Genomic DNA, 14,629 nt, shown 5'->3' with positions numbered 1-14,629 from the left:
TAGCACCAGTACTCTGCAGATCTTTACAGTTCATCTTTCACCAGATTTGCATTAAGTCAAGTATACGCACATACATTTTTGTTGTTGTTGTTGTACATTGTTGTTACTGAGTCTCTACGGTAACAGAGCAGGAATACGTCACAAAAGGGCATCTTCTTTATTCACTGTTTAGTGCACAACGAAGAAGAGGCGTAGAGTTTTTCTTTTTTTTCATTTTTTTTTTCAGCTTGCTTCTGTCTGCCAGGTGCTTCAGCGTCATAATAATGATTGCCAGTCGTAAGCAGCCCTACATAACACACACGTTTAACATTCAGCAAAAAAATAAAAAAGAGGTTTTCATCAGCTTGAACAACAAGATGTTTTTATGACAATTTCCCAGCTGCTCGCTGCTGGAGACTTGCTAACTAACTACCGTTCTGACAGTTTGGATCCAATCAGGAAGTGTTTTATATAGACCAGAGATGGAGGTAACTGTTTTTTTTTTTGTTTTTTTTTACACAGTTATATTGGTGGAAAATTAAAAAAAATTATACATGTTTGCATATTTCACATTTCAGTTTTTTTCTTTTATCCAATATGGAAATCATCCCTCTTATTTTGCGATGAGCTATCTCAAGGAAGTGCCTGAAGAATATTAGTAAACATGTTCCTAACATAGTGGACATGTTGTTCAGCTGTCTTAGGTTGGAATATCCTAATATATATATATATATATATATATATATATATATATATATATATATATATATATATATATATATATATATATATATATATATATATATACTGAGTGGACAAAACATTAGGAACACCTGCTCTTTCCATGACAAATCAAATCAAAATAAACTCAAATTGTATTAGTCACATGCGCCGAATACAACAGGTGTACACCTTATAGTGAAATGTAAGTAAATGTAATGTAAAATCCTTTTAACGCAAATCACAGGGATCTGGGCCTGTTCTCGAGGAATGCAGTATATCGTTCGTGTCGAGCTCGTCAGACTCGTTAAAGGGAAAAAAGGTTTTCTGCCAGTCTGTGGTGAGTAATCGCAGTCCTGATGTCTAGAAGTTATTTTCAGTCGTAAGAGACGGTAGCAGCAACATTATGTACAAAATAAGTTTAAAAAATAAGTTACAAACAACACAAATAAACAAACAAAAAACACAATCGGTTGGGGGCACGTAAAACGTCTGCTGCACCATTTTTACCAGGACTGACCAGGTGAATCCTGGTAAAATCTATGATCCCTTATTGATGTCACTTGTTAAATCCACTTCAATCAGTGTAGATGAAGTGGAGGAGACGGGTTAAAGAAGGATTTTTAAGACTTGAGACAATTGAGACATGGATTGTGTATGTGTGCCATTCAGAAGGTGAACGGGCAAGACAAAAGATTTTAAGTCCCTCTGAACGAGGTGTGGTAGTAGGTGCCAGGTGCACCAGTTTGAATACAACGCTGCTGGGTTTTTACGCTCAACAGTTTCCAGTGTGTATCAAGAATGGTCCACCACCCAAAGGACATACAGCCATCTTGACACAACTGTGGAAAGCATTTGATTCAACATGGGCCAGCTTTTGACACCTTGTAGAGTCCATGCCCTGCCAAATGAAGGGGGGGAGGTAAACTTGGCTTTTAGCCAGGATGAGTATTCTATACTGTAGGCTTTCATTTAAAACCCTTCTACTTAGTTACCTAGCCTGGTCCCAGACATGTCTGGTATGACAATAAGTCAGAGTTGGTTTGATAGCACAAACAGACTGGAACTCAGGCTATTTGTTTCCTACTACTCGGTCTGTTATGGTTAACAGGATCATGATAGTTTAAAGAAGGAGTATATATAGAGAGAGATAGCGAGTGAGAGAGAGGAGAGGGGGAGAGACAGAGAGTGAGAGAGAGGGAGCGAGAGAGAGGAGAGGGGAGAGAGAGACAGAAGGCGTATATATAGAGAGAGATAGCAAGCGAGGGGGAGAGAGGCAGAGAGAAAGTGGAGAGAGGTAGAGAGAGAGTGGAGAGAGAGGGAGAGACAGAGAGTGGAGAGAGAGAGAGTGGAGAGAGAGGCAGAGAGAGAGAGGCAGAGAGGGAGAGGGAGAGGGAGAGACTGAGAGGAAAGGCAGAGAGAGTGTGGAAACCTACCAAAAACTATCAGGCAACAACAAATTCAATCCCTTTTACACAACTTCCTGGACAAAACATTCCACTGTAATAGTGAAGGTGTAAACTTGGCACTAGGAAACCTAAACAGTATATTTGACCTCTCAGCTTCCCTATCAAATCTAAAAATGTCAAACAGAAAACCGAAGAATATTAACAACAATGACAAATGGTTTGATGAAGAATGCAAAAACCTAAGAAAGTATTTGAGAAACCTATCCAACCAAAAACATAGAGACCCAGAAAACCTGAGTCTACGCCTTCACTATGGTGAATCACTAAAACAATACAGAAATACACTACGGAAAAAGAAGGAACAGAACGTGAGAAATCAGCTCAATGTAATTGAAAAATCCATAGAATCTAACCACTTCTGGGAAAATTGGAACACTCTGTCGGTCCCCACCTGTTTCTTGTCTGTCATTAGTGGGGGGGGTATTTAGTTTGGTCCTTTGGGTTCGTTTTTTGTGTGGGATTAATTGTATGTCAGCGGGCAGTGTTTGCGTACCCTGTTGTTGTGTTTTCCCAGCGGGACACGTTGGATTATTATTATTGCCGGGCTGCGCCCCGTGCGTATTTTTTCATTCGTGGATTACCTGTTTTCCCTTTTGGGTATTGTGCCTTTTTGACCACCGAGTGTTCGGTGTAAATAAACTTCGACACTACTGGACATAAGTCTCCTGCGTTTGACTCTGCCCCTTCCTCCTGCCCTTAAGGATCCGTGACATCAACAGTAACCTTGGGAAAATCCTCTGCATTATTATTAACAGCAGACTCGTACATTTCCTCAGTGAGAACAATGTACTGAGCAATTGTCAAATTGTCTTTTTACCAAATTACCATACGACAGATAACATTTTCACCCTGCACACCCTAATTGACAAACAAACAAAACAAAATAAATACAAAATGTTCTCATGCTTTATTGATTTCAAAAAAACCATTGACTCAATTTGGGATGAGGGTCTGCTATACAAATTGATGGAAAGTGGTGTTGGGGGAAAAACATACGACATTATAAAATCCATGTACACAAACAACAAGTGTTAAAATTAAAATTGGCAAAAAAACAAACACGTTTCTTTCCACAGGGCCGTAGGGTGAATCAGGGATGCAGCTTAAGCCCCACCTTCTTTAACATATATGTCAATGAATTGGTGAGGGCACTAGAACAGTCTGCAGCACCCAGCCTCACCCTTCCAGAATCTAAAGTCAAATGTCTACTGTTTGCTGATGATCTGGTCCTTCTGTGACCAACCAAGGAGGACCTACAGCAGCAGATATTCTGCACAGATTCTGTCAGAACTAGGCCCTGACAGTACAGTACATCTCAGTAAGACAAAAGTAATGGTGTTCCAAAAAGGTCCAGTCGCCAGGACCACAAATACAAATTCCATCTATACACCGTTTCCATAGAGCACACAAAAATCTACACATACCTCAGCCTAAACATCAGCGCCACAGGTAAATTCCACAAAGCTGTGAACGATCTGAGAGACAAGGCAAGAAGGGCCTTCTATGCCATCAAAATGACCATAAAATTCGACATACCAATTAGAATCTGGAAGAAAAATACTTGAATTAGTTATAGAACACATTGCCCTTTATGGTTGTGGGGTCTGGGGTCTGCTCACCAACCAAGAATTCACAAAATGGGAAAAACACCAAATTGAAACTCTGCATGCAGAATTCTGCAAAAATATCCTCAGTGTACAATGTAAAATAACAAATAATGCATGCAGAGCAGAATTAGGCCGATACCCGCTAATTATTCAAATCCAGAGAAGAGCCGTTAAAATTCTACATCCACATAAAAGGAAGCGATTCCCAAACCTTCCATAACAAAGCCATCACCTATAGAGAGATGAACCTGGAGAAGAGTCCACTAAGCAAGCTAGTCCTGGGACTCTGTTCACAAACACACCCCACATAGCCAGGAGAGCAACATAATTAGACCCAACCAAATCATGAGAAAAGAAAAAGATAATTACTTGACACCTTGGAAATAATTTAAAACAAACCAAAGCAAACTAGAATGTTTTTTGGCCCTAAACAGATAGTACACAGTGGCAGAATACCAGACCACTGTGATTGACCCAAACTTAAGAAAAACTTTGACTATGTACAGACTCAGTGAGAACAGCCTTGCTATTGAGAAAGACCGTCGTAGGCAGACCTGGCTCTCAAGAGAAGACAGGCTATGTGCACACTGCCCACAAAATGAGGTGTAAACTGAGCTGCACTTCCTAACCTCCTGCCAAATGTATGACCATATTAGAGACACATATTTCCCTCAGATTACACAGATCCACAAAGAATTCGAAAACAAACTGAATTTTTATAAACTCCCAAGTCTATTGGGTGAAATATCAATGTGCCATCACAGCAGCAATACCTGTATGTGTGACCTGCTGCCACAAGAAAGGGCAACCAGTGAAGAACAAACACTGTTGTAAATATAACCCATACTTATGTTTATTTATTTTCCCTTTTATACTATAACTATTTGCACATTGTTACAACACCGTATATCGACATAATGTGACATTTGAAATGTCTGTATTCTTTTGGAACTTCTGTGAGTGTAGTGTTTACTGTTCCTTTGAATTGTTTAATTCACTTTTGTTTATTATCTACTTCACTTGCTTTGGCGATGTTAAAAAACGTCTTTAGGATTGGTGGGTCCCCTGAGGTAAGGTTGAGCTAATGCGATTAGCATAAAATTGTAAGTAACAAGAATGTTTCCCAGGACATAGACATATCTGAAATTGGCAGAAAGCTTAAATTCTTGTTCATCTAAATGCACTGTCCTATTTACAGTAGCTATTACAGTGAAAGAATGCCATGCTATTGTTTGAGGAGAGTGCACAGTCTTGAACATGAAAAGTTATTCATAAACAAATTAGGCACATTTGGGAAGTCTTGATGCAAAATTTTGAACAGAAATGCAATGGTTCATTGGATCACACTAAAACATACACTGCTCCCATCTAGTGGCCAATGTATAAATTGCACATGGGCTGGAATAATACATTATGGCTTTTCTCTTGCATTTCAAAGATGATGGTACAAAAAAAAACGGTCGGTGTTTTACCAGATCTAGTGTGTTATATTCTCCTACATTCCTTTCACATTTCCACAAACTTCAAAGTGTTTCCTTTCAAATGGTACCAAGAAAATGCATATCCTTGCTTCAGGGCCTGAGCTACAGGCAGTTAGATTTGGGTATGTTATTTTAGGCGAAAATGGAAAAAAAGGGGCGGATCCTTAAGAGGTTTTTATGATATGTTTCCCATGCCAATAAAGTCCTTGAATTGAATTCAATTGAGTGGAGAGAGAGGCAGAGAGAGGCAGAGAGGCAGAGAGAGAGTGAAAGACCAGAGTTTCATCTGCCAGAAGGTCTTGTCCGAATGAAACACAAACAAGCTCAGTGGCTCACCATGACAACAGGTACAATTGTCTGCATGATCACCATTTCCACAATCCAGGTGCATGAAGGGTAAAGGAAACATTATCTATTTTTGTAGGACAATCAAAAGGGGGATTTTAAAAAATGCTTCTTTATTGTTGAAAGATACCAACGTTTGACTGTGTATTGCCTTCTTCAGAGTGCTTGTAGCCATTCTTCAGGTGTTACAGGTGACTTCCACTCTAAGGGCAGCAGCCAGACTGAGTAGTGAGTTGTTGATGACAGAGAGTGTTTATTCCACAGAGGGAATGAACTGACATTTTTTTTTATTAAAACGGTGGTGGAAAGAGTAAAATAAGTAATATAAACATAATATCTAGTGTCAATAACCCTGTAGTTATATTAAGCTACGGTTACAAATGATTTTTGTAGTGAAGTCGAGCTACCTGTGGTTGTGTGTGTGACTAAGTGTGGGCATTTACGTGTGTGTGTGTGTGTGTGTGTGTGTGTGTGTGTGTGTGTGTGTGTGTGTGTGTGTGTGTGTGTGTGTGTGTGTGTGTGTGACAGACATTCCTTCTGTCTGGAACAGTGAGGTGGGGTACAATTCATTGTGTCCCACAGCCCAGGGGTCTGTTAGTGTGTGTCTGTGTGTGTGTTTGAATTTACATGTGTGTGTGTGTGTGTGTGTGTGTGTGTGTGTGTGTGTGTGTGTGTGTGTGTGTGTGTGTGTGTGTGTGTGTGTGTTTACGTGTGTATATGTAGCACACCCCGTGAGGTGTGGCTGGCAGAATTCCCACTTTACCCTCCTCTTCCTCTACCCCAGCTGGAAACAAACCTTACCCTCATCTAGCCTGGGGGGAGACAGGTGGCCCCATCCAGCAGCTGTCTGGGCTGGCAATGGCCTGATTTCACCCGCTCAGGTGCTCAGCTACCCGGCTGAAAGTGTGCCACTGAAAGATCTCTAGCTTCTAGAATTATTTCATAGACAACATGATTCCTCTCTGGTAGGAGACAGGAGACAAGGGGCCCCATTGGCTTCATCGTGGGTTGGCTCTAGCCTGCTTTCATATACCCCAAAAAACTTCTCAGCTACATTACACAGCTACCAGGGATAGTTTGTTACCTTAGTTACCTGACACATGAGTAGGCCACTGTTACAAGTCACCTGTCAGACACAGGACAGACTCAGAGTTACCTGTCACATACAGGACAGACTCAAAGTTACCTGTCACATACAGGACAGACTCAGAGTTACCTGTCACATACAGGACAGACTCAGAGTTACCTGTCACACACAGGACAGACTCAAAGTTACCTGTCACACACAGGACAGACTCAGCAGGACTGGAAGTTGGAAAGGACAATACACACATGGGCACACACATGCACACACACACACATGCACACACACACACACATGCACACACACACACATACAAAGAGTCCCTGCTGCGACCAGATACTGTGAATAGATTATTAAAGTGATGGCAGGTGGACTGGTCTTTGAAGCAGTCAATACATCCTCAGAGACCAGAATCAATCATACACCTCATACACCAATCATACACAATCATACACCTTCATTTCTCTCAGACAGCTCTCTGAGCCACAGAGACCAGAATCAAACGCCTCTCCATTTCTCTCAGACAGCTCTCTGAGCCACAGTGACCAGAATCAAACGCCTCTTCATTTCTCTCAGACAGCTCTCTGAGCCACAGAGACCAGAATCAAACGCCTCTCCATTTCTCTCAGACAGCTCTAAGAGCCACAGTGACCAGAATCAAACGCCTCTCCATTTCTCTCAGACAGCTCTCTGAGCCACAGTGACCAGAATCAAACGCCTCTTCATTTCTCTCAGACAGCTCTCTGAGCCACAGAGACCAGAATCAACCGCCTCTCCATTTCTCTCAGACAGCTCTCTGAGCCACAGAGACCAGAATCAACCGCCTCTCCATTTCTCTCAGACAGCTCTCTGAGCCACAGAGACCAGAATCAACCGCCTCTTCATTTCTCTCAGACAGCTCTCTGAGCCACAGAGACCAGAATCAAACGCCACTTCATTTCTCTCAGACAGCTCTCTGAGCCACAGAGACCAGAATCAAACGCCTCTCCATTTCTCTCAGACAGCTCTCTGAGCCACAGAGACCAGAATCAAATGCCTCTTCGTTTCTCCCAGACAGCTCTCTGAGAGGGGGATGGGGGTGTAGAACTTTGATAAAAAATAGTTTCAAATGGTTTCTTCAGGTTTCCCCATAGGAGAACCCTTTTTTCCATAAACAATTCAAATCTGACTGGTGAAGTTGTAAATGATTGGTAAAGTTGTATCTGACTAGTAAAATTCTATTGGACTGTATGGTAAAGGCTGTACCTGACTGGTAAAGTTGTATCTGACTGGTAAAGGCTGTACCTGACTGGTAAAGACTGTATCTGACTGGTAAAGTTGTATCTGACTGGTAAAGTTTTATCTGACTGGTAAAGTTGCGTCGGATTGTCTGGTAAAGTTGTATCTGATTGCTAAAGAATGTATCTGATTGTAAAGGCTATATCTGACTGGTAAAGTTGTATCTGACTGGTAAAGTTGTATCTGACTGGTGAAGACTGTATCTGACTGGTAAAGTTGTATCTGACTGGTAAAGTTGTGTCTGACTGGTAAATACTGTATCTGACTGGTAAAGACTGTATCTGACTGGTAAAGTTGTATCTGATGGGTAAAGGCTGTTTCTGACTGGTAAAGTTTTATCTGATTGCTAAAGAATGCATCTGATTTTAAAGGCAATATCTGACTGGTATAGTTGCATCGGACTGACTGGAAAAGTTATATCTGTTAGGTAAAGAATGTATCTGATTGTAAAGACTGTATCTGACTGGTAAAGTTGTATCTGACTGGTGAAGTTTTATCTGACTGGTAAAGTTGTATCTGACTGGTAAAGACTGTATCTGACTGGTAAAGACTGTATCTGACTTGTAAAGACTGTATCTGATGGGTAAAGTTGTGTCTGACTGACAGATCAAGCTGTATCTGACTGGTAAAGGCTGTATCTGACTGGTAAAGCTGTATCTGACTGGTGAAGACTGTATCTGATGGGTAAAGTTGTGTCCGACTGACAGATCAAGCTGTATCTGACTGGTAAAGGCTGTATCTGACTGGTAAAGACTGTATCTGACTGGTAAAGTTTTATCTGACTGGTGAAGTTTTATCTGACTGGTGAAGTTATATCTGACTGGTAAAGTTTTATCTGACTGGTAAAGACTGTATCTGACTGGTAAAGACTGTATCTGACTGGTAAAGTTGTATCTGACTGGTAAAGGCTGTATCTGACTGGTAAAGACTGTATCTGACTGGTAAAGACTGTATCTGACTGGTAAAGTTGTATCTGACTGGTAAAGTTATATCTGACTGGTAAAGTTGTATCTGACTGGTAAAGTTGTATCTGACTGGTAAAGTTGTATCTGACTGGTAAAGTTGTATCTGACTGGTAAAGACTGTATCTGACTGGTAAAGTTGTATCTGACTGGTAAAGTTGTATCTGACTGGTAAAGTTATATCTGACTGGTAAAGTTGTATCTGACTGGTAAAGTTTTATCTGACTGGTAAAGGCTGTATCTGACTGGTAAAGTTGTATCTGACTGGTAAAGTTGCGTCGGATTGTCTGGCAAAGTTGTATCTGATTGCTAAAGAATGTATCTGATTGTAAAGGCTATATCTGACTGGTAAAGTTGTATCTGACTGGTGAAGACTGTATCTGACTGGTAAAGTTGTATCTGACTGGTAAAGACTGTATCTGACTGGTAAAGACTGCATCTGACTGGTAAAGACTGCATCTGACTGGTAAAGTTGTATCTGACTGGTAAAGTTGTATCTGACTGGTAAAGTTGTATCTGACTGGTAAAGTTTTATCTGACTGGTAAAGTTGTATCTGACTGGTAAAGTTTTATCTGACTGGTAAAGTTGTATCTGACTGGTAAAGTTGTATCTGACTGGTAAAGTTGTATCTGACTGGTAAAGTTGTATCTGACTGGTAAAGTTTTATCTGACTGGTAAAGGCTGTATCTGACTGGTAAAGTTGTATCTGACTGGTAAAGTTGTATCTGATGGGTAAAGTTGTATCTGACTGGTAAAGGCTGTATCTGACTGGTAAAGTTGTATCTGACTGGTAAAGTTGTATCTGATGGGTAAAGTTGTATCTGACTGGTAAAGGCTGTATCTGACTGGTAAAGTTGTATCTGACTGGTAAAGTTGTATCTGACTGGTAAAGTTTTATCTGACTGGTAAAGTTGTATCTGACTGGTAAAGTTTTATCTGACTGGTAAAGTTGGATCTGACTGGTAAAGTTGGATCTGACTGGTAAAGACTGTATCTGACTGGTAAAGTTTTATCTGACTGGTAAAGGCTGTATCTGACTGGTAAAGTTGTATCTGACTGGTAAAGTTGTATCTGATGGGTAAAGTTGTATCTGACTGGTAAAGGCTGTATCTGACTGGTAAAGTTGTATCTGACTGGTAAAGTTGTATCTGACTGGTAAAGTTATATCTGACTGGTAAAGGTGTATCTGACTGGTAAAGTTTTATCTGACTGGTAAAGGCTGAATCTGACTGGTAAAGACTGTATCTGACTGGTAAAGTTGTATCTGACTGGTAAAGTTGTATCTGACTGGTAAAGTTGTATCTGACTGGTAAAGACTGTATCTGACTGGTAAAGACTGTATCTGACTGGTTAAGTTGTATCTGATGGGTAAAGGCTGTATCTGACTGGTAAAGGCTGTATCTGACTGGTAAAGACTGTATCTGACTGGTAAAGACTGTATCTGACTGGTAAAGGCTGTATCTGACTGGTAAAGTTGCATCTGATTGCTAAACAATGCATCTGATTTTAAAGGCTATATCTGACTGGTATAGTTGCATCGGACTGACTGGAAAAGTTATATCTGTTAGTTAAAGAATGTATCTGATTGTAAAGACTGTATCTGACTGGTAAAGTTGTATCTGACTGGTGAAGTTTTATCTGACTGGTAAAGTTGTATCTGACTTGTAAAGACTGTATCTGACTGGTAAAGTTGTATCTGACTTGTAAAGACTGTATCTGACTGGTAAAGTTGTATCTGACTGGTAAAGACTTTATCTGACTGGTAAAACTGTATCTGACTGGTAAAGACTGTATCTGACTGGTAAAGTTGTATCTGACTGGTAAAGACTGTATCTGACTGGTAAAGACTGTATCTGACTGGTAAAGTTGTATCTGACTTGTAAAGGCTGTATCTGACTGGTAAAGGCTGTATCTGACTGGTAAAGGCTGTATCTGACTGGTAAAGGCTGTATCTGACTGGTAAATTTGTATCTGACTGGCAATGTTTGATCTGATGGGTAAAGTTTTTTCTGACAGTTAAAGTTTTATGTAAGTGGTAAAGTTTTATCTGACTCGAAATGTTCTATCTGACTGGTAAAGGCTATATCTAACTGGTAAAGTTGCGTCGGATTGCCTGGTAAAGTTGTATCTGATTGCTAAAGAATGTATCTGATTGTAAAGGCTATATCTGACTGGTAAAGTTGTATCTGACTGGTGAAGACTGCATCTGACTGGTAAAGTTGTATCTGACTGGTAAAGACTGTATCTGACTGGTAAAGACTGTATCTGACTGGTAAAGACTGTATCTGACTGGTAAAGGCTGTATCTGACTGGTAAAGGCTGTATCTGACTGGTAAAGGCTGTATCTGACTGGTAAAGGCTGTATCTGACTGGTAAAGGCTGTATCTGACTGGTAAAGGCTGTATCTGACTGGTAAAGACTGTATCTGACTGGTAAAGGCTGTATCTGACTGGTAAAGGCGTATCTGACTGGTAAAGGCTGTATCTGACTGGTAAAGGCTGTATTTGACTGGTAAAGGTTGTATCTGACTGGTAAAGACTGTATCTGACTGGTAAAGACTGTATCTGACTGGTAAAGTTGTAACTGACTGGTAAAGGCTGTATCTGACTGGTAAAGGCTGTATCTGACTGGTAAAGACTGTATCTGACTGGTAAAGACTGTATCTGACTGGTAAAGACTGTATCTGACTGGTAAAGTTGTAACTGACTGGTGAAGCTGTATCTGACTGGTAAAGGCTGCATCTGACTGGTAAAGGCTGTATCTGACTGGTAAAGGCTGTATCTGACTGGTAAAGACTGTATCTGACTGGTAAAGACTGTATCTGACTGGTAAAGTTGTATCTGACTGGTAAAGACTGTATCTGACTGGTAAAGACTTTATCTGATTGGTAAAGGCTGTATCTGACTGGCTAAAGTTATATCTGACTGGTAAAGTTGTATCTGACTGGTAAAGTTGTATCTGACTGGTAAAGTTGTATCTGACTGGTAAAGTTTTATCTGACTGGTAAAGTTGTATCTGACTGGTAAAGTTTTATCTGACTGGTAAAGTTGTATCTGACTGGTAAAGTTGTATCTGACTGGTAAAGTTGTATCTGACTGGTAAAGTTATCTGACTGGTAAAGTTTTATCTGACTGGTAAAGGCTGTATCTGACTGGTAAAGTTGTATCTGACTGGTAAAGTTGTATCTGATGGGTAAAGTTGTATCTGACTGGTAAAGGCTGTATCTGACTGGTAAAGTTGTATCTGACTGGTAAAGTTGTATCTGATGGGTAAAGTTGTATCTGACTGGTAAAGGCTGTATCTGACTGGTAAAGTTGTATCTGACTGGTAAAGTTGTATCTGACTGGTAAAGTTTTATCTGACTGGTAAAGTTGTATCTGACTGGTAAAGTTTTATCTGACTGGTAAAGTTGGATCTGACTGGTAAAGTTGGATCTGACTGGTAAAGACTGTATCTGACTGGTAAAGTTTTATCTGACTGGTAAAGGCTGTATCTGACTGGTAAAGGCTGTATCTGACTGGTAAAGTTGTATCTGATGGGTAAAGTTGTATCTGACTGGTAAAGGCTGTATCTGACTGGTAAAGTTGTATCTGACTGGTAAAGTTGTATCTGACTGGTAAAGTTATATCTGACTGGTAAAGTTGTATCTGACTGGTAAAGTTTTATCTGACTGGTAAAGGCTGAATCTGACTGGTAAAGACTGTATCTGACTGGTAAAGTTGTATCTGACTGGTAAAGTTGTATCTGACTGGTAAAGACTGTATCTGACTGGTAAAGACTGTATCTGACTGGTAAAGACTGTATCTGACTGGTTAAGTTGTATCTGATGGGTAAAGGCTGTATCTGACTGGTAAAGGCTGTATCTGACTGGTAAAGACTGTATCTGACTGGTAAAGACTGTATCTGACTGGTAAGGCTGTATCTGACTGGTAAAGTTGCATCTGATTGCTAAACAATGCATCTGATTTTAAAGGCTATATCTGACTGGTATAGTTGCATCGGACTGACTGGAAAAGTTATATCTTTTAGTTAAAGAATGTATCTGATTGTAAAGACTGTATCTGACTGGTAAAGTTGTATCTGACTGGTGAAGTTTTATCTGACTGGTAAAGTTGTATCTGACTTGTAAAGACTGTATCTGACTGGTAAAGTTGTATCTGACTTGTAAAGACTGTATCTGACTGGTAAAGTTGTATCTGACTGGTAAAGACTTTATCTGACTGGTAAAACTGTATCTGACTGGTAAAGACTGTATCTGACTGGTAAAGTTGTATCTGACTGGTAAAGACTGTATCTGACTGGTAAAGACTGTATCTGACTGGTAAAGTTGTATCTGACTGGTAAAGGCTGTATCTGACTGGTAAAGGCTGTATCTGACTGGTAAAGGCTGTATCTGACTGGTAAAGGCTGTATCTGACTGGTAAATTTGTATCTGACTGGCAATGTTTGATCTGATGGGTAAAGTTTTTTCTGACAGTTAAAGTTTTATGTAAGTGGTAAAGTTTTATCTGACTCGAAATGTTCTATCTGACTGGTAAAGGCTATATCTAACTGGTAAAGTTGCGTCGGATTGCCTGGTAAAGTTGTATCTGATTGCTAAAGAATGTATCTGATTGTAAAGGCTATATCTGACTGGTAAAGTTGTATCTGACTGGTGAAGACTGCATCTGACTGGTAAAGTTGTATCTGACTGGTAAAGACTGTATCTGACTGGTAAAGACTGTATCTGACTGGTAAAGACTGTATCTGACTGGTAAAGGCTGTATCTGACTGGTAAAGGCTGTATCTGACTGGTAAAGGCTGTATCTGACTGGTAAAGGCTGTATCTGACTGGTAAAGGCTGTATCTGACTGGTAAAGGCTGTATCTGACTGGTAAAGACTGTATCTGACTGGTAAAGGCTGTATCTGACTGGTAAAGGCGTATCTGACTGGTAAAGGCTGTATCTGACTGGTAAAGGCTGTATCTGACTGGTAAAGGTTGTATCTGACTGGTAAAGACTGTATCTGACTGGTAAAGACTGTATCTGACTGGTAAAGTTGTAACTGACTGGTAAAGGCTGTATCTGACTGGTAAAGGCTGTATCTGACTGGTAAAGACTGTATCTGACTGGTAAAGACTGTATCTGACTGGTAAGTTGTAACTGACTGGTGAAGCTGTATCTGACTGGTAAAGGCTGCATCTGACTGGTAAAGGCTGTATCTGACTGGTAAAGGCTGTATCTGACTGGTAAAGACTGTATCTGACTGGTAAAGACTGTATCTGACTGGTAAAGTTGTATCTGACTGGTAAAGACTGTATCTGACTGGTAAAGACTTTATCTGATTGGTAAAGGCTGTATCTGACTGGCTAAAGTTATATCTGACTGGTAAAGTTGTATCTGACTGGTAAAGTTTTATCTGACTGGTAAAGGCTGAATCTGACTGGTAAAGACTGTATGTGACTGGTAAAGTTGTATCTGACTGGTAAAGACTGTATCTGACTGGTAAAGACTGTATCTGACTGGTAAAGACTGTATCTGACTGGTAAAGACTGTATCTGACTGGTAAAGTTGTATCTGATGGGTAAAGTTGTATCAACTGGTAAAGTTGTATCTGACTGGTAAAGTTGTATCTGACGGGTAAAGTTGTATCAACTGGTAAAGTTTTATCTGACTGGTAAAGGCTGAATCTGACTGGTAAAGACTGTAACTGACTGGTAAAGC

This window comes from Salmo trutta, chromosome 21, assembly GCF_901001165.1.
Source record: "Salmo trutta chromosome 21, fSalTru1.1, whole genome shotgun sequence".
Taxonomy (NCBI): domain Eukaryota; kingdom Metazoa; phylum Chordata; class Actinopteri; order Salmoniformes; family Salmonidae; genus Salmo; species Salmo trutta.
Note: the sequence above shows the minus strand (reverse complement) of the source record.